Source organism: Python bivittatus, unplaced genomic scaffold, assembly GCF_059951505.1.
Source record: "Python bivittatus isolate LINGU-HERP-01145 unplaced genomic scaffold, Pbiv_v1 ctg000580_np1212, whole genome shotgun sequence".
NCBI classification, from domain to species: domain Eukaryota; kingdom Metazoa; phylum Chordata; class Lepidosauria; order Squamata; family Pythonidae; genus Python; species Python bivittatus.
Window position 1 is genome coordinate 7,453,345 of NW_028277087.1, and position 8,167 is coordinate 7,461,511.

Genomic DNA, 8,167 nt, shown 5'->3' on the forward strand with positions numbered 1-8,167 from the left:
GACTGTGAACTTTGGGGAAAAGAATTTACACAACCAGAGTGGGCCTGAAGAACTTACAGTCCATCAGGCCCACTCTGAACCAACAAAAATGTCAAGCCATGCCAGGTATGTGGACCATGGATAGATCCACATACTGCAGTAATCAAACCTACCAACCCCAAAACCAAATCTGTAGCTATTAGCCTTCAAAAATAGATAACTTTCCAGCTTCTCTGCACAAACACTACAGCAAAGGTCTGGTTTTTTTTTTTTTTGCTATATCTAAAGCCTGAAAGGAAATAAAAGTGTAATAAGGGTAATAAGTCATTTTTCTCAACCTGCCCAGAGGAATTTCTTGCATGCTTTCAGTTATTTGGTATTATTTATTTGATTTATATCTTGCCTTTCTATCCAGAGGGCACTCAGCTAAAAAAAGAATTAATTTGATAACAGATAAAATTATACTAATAAATAGTAATAGTCTAAGGATTAATGGGAAGATAAGGATTCTTGCAAACAACATGCATAACTGAAGAAATTTATATTCCCTCTCCCCCAGTCTGCAAACTCAGAGAAATAATAGTTCTGAACCCTATTTTAGCACCCTGGGTACAGTTCTTGACTCACTGACAGCCTATCATTTAACCTTTCCTCATAGGGATAGCAAAACACCCCGATCAATTTAAGTGCCTCATTTTATATTATCCCAGTCTCCAATAGCACATTCTATCACTCCCTTTTTGGAGGCATGAGCAACATTAACTCCAATGTTCACAGGCTATCAACCTATCACCTGAATTTACAACCCACCCCAAACCTGTTGGATTTAAGGCAATGAACAGCAAATGCAAAAAACAGAAATTAACAGCAAAAGCAAAGAAGCAGAAATTACAACAAAATACGAAGAATGAAAACACTGATATAATTAAAATTCCCTTGTGATGGCACCCACAATCAATTAGAGCTGAAGGTATGTCGGAACAATACCAATTTAATTTCTTTGTATAATGCAAGGGGCAGTAAGGCCAAATTAATTCTAGGGAAGAGAGTTCCAGAGAGTGGGGGGCTACCATGGAGAAGATCCATCATTTAGTTCACAACCTATGTAAACTGGAAAGGGTAGGGGGATTCTTAGCAGTCCCTCTCTAGATGGCCAGACTGGAGAGTCAGATTCATTTTTGGCAGTCTACCCCATATACACAGGATGTATACGGACACAGACATCTATTTGAGGTGTGGAGTCGTTGAGGTCTCTAGACCAGGTTTGCACAACTTGTAGAGGGAGAAAGGGCCAGATGGATACCTTAAAAACAATCTGGGGCAGCAGATTGATTATGTTTCAAAAACCGCCAGTGGGTCACACAAGACTGCTAGGCAGGCTGCATGTGCCCTGTGGGCCATATGTTGTGCAGGCCTCCTACTTCACTCCTCAGCTTCCTATTCAGGTCTCCACATATCCCAACCCCGCCCCCCAAGTCACTCATAACCCCATGATAAAACTTTAAAAATACTGTGTCTGGTCACAGATTGTAAAGTGTTTAGACACTCTTAAAACCACACATTAAAACCTGGAAGATTAAAACGTGAAGGTGTACACACACCTACACACACATACACTATAAAAGTTTGGGTTAACTTTCTTCAGTCTAACACTTTCCAGACCTGAAATGACAGTATTCCCATTTATTTTATAGCCAATATGCCCAGAAGCTGAGAATCATAGGAGCTGTAGTCCCAAATCATCTTGAATGCACCAGGTTTATACCATTTATTATTTTTATTCTGCTTTCCTAATGCATTATGAGAACTGTTCAGTTCTTGGTGTTCTCTGAGCTTGGTTTTAATCTTGCAGATGTTTAATTACCAGGCTAGGTAACATTATTAATGCTCAGCACCAAGCTCGGAGAGCATCAAGAGTCAAACAATTCGTTCCTGAGCTATACAAGTAGTCCCCAAGTTAAGTATGCCCAGTTTAAGGATGACCCATAGTTAAGAATGGAGCCTACTGTAGCAAAATTCAAGTTAAATACACAATGATTTGAGTTAAATACACAAAGATTTGAGTTCATTACACAACATACAGTATTATACAATACTGTTCTGGCTTACATACAAATTTGACTTAAGGACAGAACTTTGGAACGGAACTTGTTCTTAAACTCCTTAAACTGGGGACTAACTGTATATATTCTCCACTATTGCAATTATGAGAATAATATCATAGGGGTGTGTGTGTGTTCCAATCAAATCCCCCTCGTACTTCTGGTTCACTCAAGTTAACTTTTTATTTCTTTCACTTTATTCTTATTCTACTGTTCTGCATTTGTTGTTTAAAAAATGCACCCAGAGTAGATAGCAAGGAACGCTAATATACATTTTGAACACTTTTTAAAATGAAACAGAAACAACAAAAGCAGAAACAAACCCACGGATTACTATTATGGGATTCTCCTGTGACTGTGAGCGAAGTTGCAGCATCTGAACTATCATGTGGACACTTAGACTGGTATGACTGCTCATATTTTTAAGAAAGGAAGGGGGGAATCATAACACACTTGGTAGCAGCCCTCCCCCTCCTGATTTGCCTAACCACCTCTGTAACTACTAGCCAGCATATCCACTCACCATTGTGGCCAGAAACTGTAATCTAAACCAGCGGAGCATCAATTCAATATAGAAACATTCAATATGATGGCTTAGCAAGTCTGGACTTGTCCCTTAAAGCTCCTAGCTTGGGAACTGCTATTCTAAAGTATAAAAATGCATGGATGCTTATTGATGTGGAAAAAGCCTACATCTTAACCAGATTTTTTAAAAAGAGAGGTAGAGTTAACTAATATATGGCAGGGAAGCCTACAGACTGCAGTTGGCTAAATGGAGTTTATATATTCAATGGCAGCCCAATATGCCTATTCAACAGATGCAGAACTAAGTTATTGCCTTCATGCAGAGTTTGTTCGGGTACGGTGGAAAGCAAAATAAATATATGCAAATATTTGCTCTTACCCAGCTTTAAAAGAACCTCCCCATTCAAGAGCAGTATACTTCTGTTGTTAGTCCTTAGTACAGGTAGTCCTCGTTTAGCAACCACAATTAGGACAAGCAACTGGGTTGTTAAGAGAAGTAGCCACTAAGTGAAACTGTAACTGTACTTATTATCTTACTTCAGCTTGCAAAGGTCATAAATGCAAGGACTGGTTGTAAAGTTACTTTTTCATCACCATCATATCTGTGAACGGTTGCTAAATGAGGCAGCCGCTAAATGAGGACTGAAAAGGTAAGGGCTAATATTTTCTCTTGTTATTGGAAAGACCCTCAGTTCAATTGATGATGTACATTCTTAAGGATCGGACACAGAGCTAGCTTGTTTGCTTCCTGAAGGATGGGGAATCTGTTTCTCTTTTGAAGCTGTGGAAATGCAGTTTTCTTAATTCATGGCTACAGGTTGGTTAGTGCTGATGGGAATTGTGGTCCAACACCTTGCTGATATGGAACAGTAGCTTTCTACTTAGAACAAAATTCCTTGGTGCATTCAACCATTTGCTGAGTCACTTATTTTTTTAACTCCTGTGATGACACTTGCACAGCTCATTTTGGCTAAAGCAGATTCAAGAAACAGAGGAAAGCTTCTATACTATTCTTGCAGACAGGTGGGGGGGGGGGTTCCACAAGAGGAAAGAAGAGCTGAGAGCTGAAGGTTGTTCTGCAGCTCTCACATCTTCCCCAAAATTAGACACTTTATATTTATTTGGTTTGATGAATTAAGAAATCACCTCAGCTTGTGGCCGCAGTTCTAAGGCAACATTTTTTGCATATTTTAGCTCCTCTATCATGGTTTCAAACATTCTTCCTAAATGAGAGGCATTCAGAAAAAAATTCTCTCTTATCATGGGTGGCCCTGGGTAATTTTGTTACACCTCAACATCACCCTACATGAACTAAAATTGCATTTAAGCCACTTAAGAACCATTCACCTCAGTGTCCTATAGAGGAAGATCAATCATGGCTGACAAGTTCTGTTTAAAGAAAACCTGTACCTCATCTCTGATTTTGCTCACCAAGGATCAGCAAATAATATTATCCTACAGTCCCAGGGCACAAATGTGAAAATCAACAGTCCAAATAACTATTTTAATGATTAACACTCATACGGTAGCAGCTATTTAACACTGGCCTTTCACACGCAAGATAGTATTTTTTTCAAGATAGTTTCAAGAGAGAAGGGAACCGACTGGAAAGATAATTGATTATAACACCCACATGTTTCCTGCCATCTTCCTTGCTCTCCCAGAATGGCCAAAAATTAGATTTTTCTGCCTCAATCAACTAACAGGAACAAGCAAGTAGAAAGATGGAATTTTTTCCCCTAACTGTTCCAAACAAGATGCACCTTTCACAAGAATGCACCTTTCTCAGACCTATGCAACAATGAAGCTAGCAGAGACCAATTATTTTTTATTTTCAATTTTCTACATCAAACAGTCTGTTAGAGAAAGAATTCATGTTTATCGCAGAAAGCCATATAACAGAGGGACCTGAGAAGCATTTGCAATATCACTGCAGCCTCAATAGGATGGCCTGCACACTTAAAATGGACACAGTACTGTAGCTGCGCACGGCAAGGGAACTTTCAAAACAATTGGGGGAATCCTAGAGGAAGGGACAAATTGGAAGGAAGCCCCAGAACTGCAAATGTTTACTTCTACATGGTAACATGGAGAGGGCTATTACTATACAACAATCCACACACTATACAGATTGTTATCAAGGGTTGCCTAGGAATTCTGGGAGTTGTAAACTCCACATTGGAAAAGGGCAAACTGCAAACACGATTTAGGATTTATGAAGAGCTGGCTAGAGTGTCACATTTCTGAGTGTCTTTCTCAGTGTGTGAATATGCATGCAAGGGAAATCCTCTCCTGGAGACATGCAAAGGCTAACAGCCAAGTCATGGCACACTCTTTCCTGCCCGCAGAACAGATGCACAGCACTGCACACGCCAGCAGCTACTACTGGTGGTTCAAGATCAAAGACCTCATGGAACCAGAAAAAAAGTTAACGCCTTACAGGCTCACCTTACACGAATCCTTCCTAAACCTGAAGCTTTAGGTCAGGCACTTCTCAGTCCAAGCCTGCCATACCTCAGGAAGATCAGAGACAGAAACAAAGAGGGTGAGGCCCTAAGACCCTCATTATCTAAATTTCTGGTAGGGGACGTAGATGGGTTTGGGTGGAGAAAGAAGAAAGGAAGTGAAACATCATTTTATTTTATTTCATCCCACTCAGACTTGGCGCATGCATTACATTCCCTCATCTTAACTGAACAGGACTCTTCCCATATGTCTTATTCCCTAATTTCAGAATTTCCTCCCGATTTTATTTTTAAAAACTAACCTTTAACATTCTTTGCAAAGAAAGCGGGGGTGGGGGGGAAGCTTATGTACTTCCTGGTCTGTTGTTCCTTTGGCAAACGAATTCACACACTTTCAATTTCAGATCTAGAAAGACCTGAAATAAATAAAGGCAAGAAATCAGCTTTATGTATACAGTTAAAAGCAAACACATTTTGGAATGGGGGGGCGTAATATCCAACTATTTTTAATGAATTGCTTTATAGTCTGGCATGAACTCAGTTAATTCATGGAAATTACAAATATAGAGACACCAAAGTACAGAACAATCTACAGTCTGGAGGAATAAAAGAACCACAGAGAATATGCTGATGAAGGCAAGGTGATGGTGTTAAAATACATTGTATTTAACTGTGAAAAACATAATTTTCGCCAGTCTTGAAATAATAAGTTGAATACACAGAAAAAGAAAGTATTTTTCTTCTGCATATGCATAATGCAACCATTTCCAACTGCCATGCAAAACTAGATCTAATCTACCAACATTTGCATCTCCCGAAACCACCACCTAATTTATAACTCACATTGAACAAAACAAGCCACAGGCTTTGAGGAAGGGGGGGGGAGAAGAAAACATACAGGCTTTGTGTGTGGCTGCTTGGAACTCCCCTGCTTAAAATACAAAAAGATACACCTCAGAAAGGACTGTAATAAGAAACAGGGTTTTCTGGGGGGAGGAGGAAATACCATCCCAAAACATTGCAACAGTTGGCTAGAGGACCAGAAGTTAAATCTTCATGTTTATGTGTGAATAAAACAAGGAAACTGGAAGAAAAACAGAAGCTCAATCCAGTGGGGTCCAAGGTATCTATTCTGCTCCTCCCTGGGCACCCCATACGCCCCCTATTCAATAAAGGAGAAAAATTAAACAGATGTAGCCCCCCCACCCCACCGCATTAATGCACCCATCTTCAGTTTTATGAATATCATGCCCATCAGTCAGGCACAAAACCTTTGAGAGGATTTTTAATTCCTTTCCTTCCGTTCTTTTTCTTCCTCCATCTGCCTCCCCTTTTTTCTTTTCCACAAACACACCCTGATTATGGAGATTAGTAATAATTTGTTTAGAAGTACAGAGACCGGGGTGGATAAGCTGGTTGCCAATGGAAAATGAAAAGGAAAAAAGAGGGCACTCAGAAGAAAACTAGGGCTCACCTGTTTACTTTCTATCTCCTCCTTCCTTTTACAAACAATCACCTTAAAATGCAAGGAAGCCTGGAAGCTCTAACCACCAGCCTCCATCCACCTCCACCGGTTTTTTTTTTTAATTTTTATTTTTCAAGATTTCTGAACAAATAAAAACCTCAGCACTCCAAATATATAAACAAATTAAGCACAGGCCTGGCATGCTGTTGCTTCCTTTCCTTCGCAAACCGTAAAAAAGCAACCCCCCTCCACCTCCAGGTCCACAATCCCCCCCCCCCCCCCCCAGCCTCGCATACCCCAAATCCAGTTTTTACAGTTTAAGGCCTTTGGGATTTGGAAGAGAGAAGAGTGTCAGGGTGGAGGTTATATAAGTCTCGGTGTCTGTGAACCAAGGTAAGCACCGAGGCGTCCTCGCGCATCACATAAACGCAGAGACACCGAGGAAGGCGGAAGGGAAGGCAAGGAGTTGATGGGGCTCATTCAGGAGAAAAACTGTGGGGCACCGTCGTTCCGCCCCCCCCCACCCCGGATTCCTGCTCAGCATCCCTTCCACCAAACGAGGTTGGGGGGAAGGAAGCAACAGGAAGGCCTCCCAGCCCAACCCTCCCCTTTAAGCTTCCTCGTTTCTCCTGCCTTTCCCAGCCCCCCCCCCCCCCGCATAAAACGTGAAGGGAAAGTACGGGGCAGGGCGAGATGAGGTTGCACTGAACTTTGCCGAATTAAAAAAAATAACAGGAATAACCCTCGCAAAATGTGAGAAGCCCTCCCATCTCCTCCACCTTACAAACTGAAACTTACTCCTTCTTTCTTCCCTCCTCCACCAGCGGCGGCCGCCTCGGGCTCCCCACATCGGGGCACATGCACGGGGCGCCCCCCGCCCCCCCTTTGCTGCAACCCCTACCAAAGGAAGAGACCCCCCCTACGAAATAAGCCCTCCACGGATAAAGCCGCCGCCTCTCGCTCCGTCGCAACTCACCTGAGCTTCTTCCCCCGCCCCCGGCTCTTCAAGGGTGGGGGCCCAAAGGCCTCTCCCCCCCCAGCCCCTCCATGGCTCGCTGTTGTCTCTTTAAGCCTCTTTCTGTCCCTCTCCTCCCCAGCAGGCAAAGAGCAACGCCTTTGCGCTAGCGGCGTAAAGCCCACGGGCGCCCTATGGCGTTGACGTCACGGCGCCGGCGCAAACCGCGTTAGTGAATAGCGAGCTCCGCTTCAGGAGCTTAGGAGACTCTCGCCGCCTTCTCTCTAAGTCTGGCCATCCGCTGGAGGGGAGGGGGGCGGGCTCCCGTAAAGGGTTTTTGGCGCATGCGCCGAAGAGAGGGGAGCTGGAAGAAAGAGAAAGGAGAGGGCGCAGGCGGGAAGAAGAGAGGGAAGCGTAGAGGTGGCGACGCGGTGGCCGTCTCGAAAAGACTTCCGGCTTTCTGTGGGATGCTGGCCGGGTCGCCCACGTGCGGGGAGAGAACCGTGCAAACTCGCACGCCTGAGCACAGAATTTTGGAGGCGTGCTAACCACGAACATTACCCCAATCAAATCGTGCCTGTGGTGACTTTGGAGTAGGCCCCGGTGAAAACGATTGTTCCAGTGGGGATGATGGGATTCATAGTATAATTACAGTGACCATGTGTCCTTGTATGAT

At 43.0% G+C, this 8,167-nt stretch overlaps 1 protein-coding gene across 4 annotated transcripts in view; it reads right to left on the minus strand.

The window, feature by feature from the left end:
- CSNK1G2 (casein kinase 1 gamma 2) overlaps nt 1-7,790 on the minus strand; it is a 70,793-nt gene extending 63,003 nt beyond the window's left edge. For 2 of the 4 annotated variants that reach the window (XM_088149471.1, XM_088149472.1), the window contains exons 1-2: nt 7,513-7,790; nt 5,374-5,487 (exon numbers count right to left, since the gene is read on the minus strand). The gene's annotated coding sequence lies outside the window, so the exon portion shown is untranslated. The remainder of the gene's footprint in view (nt 1-5,373; nt 5,488-7,512) is intronic. The other 2 variants (XM_088149473.1, XM_007431368.3) reach the window with 1 other exon arrangement.
- Nucleotides 7,791-8,167: the final 377 nt, after the last annotated feature.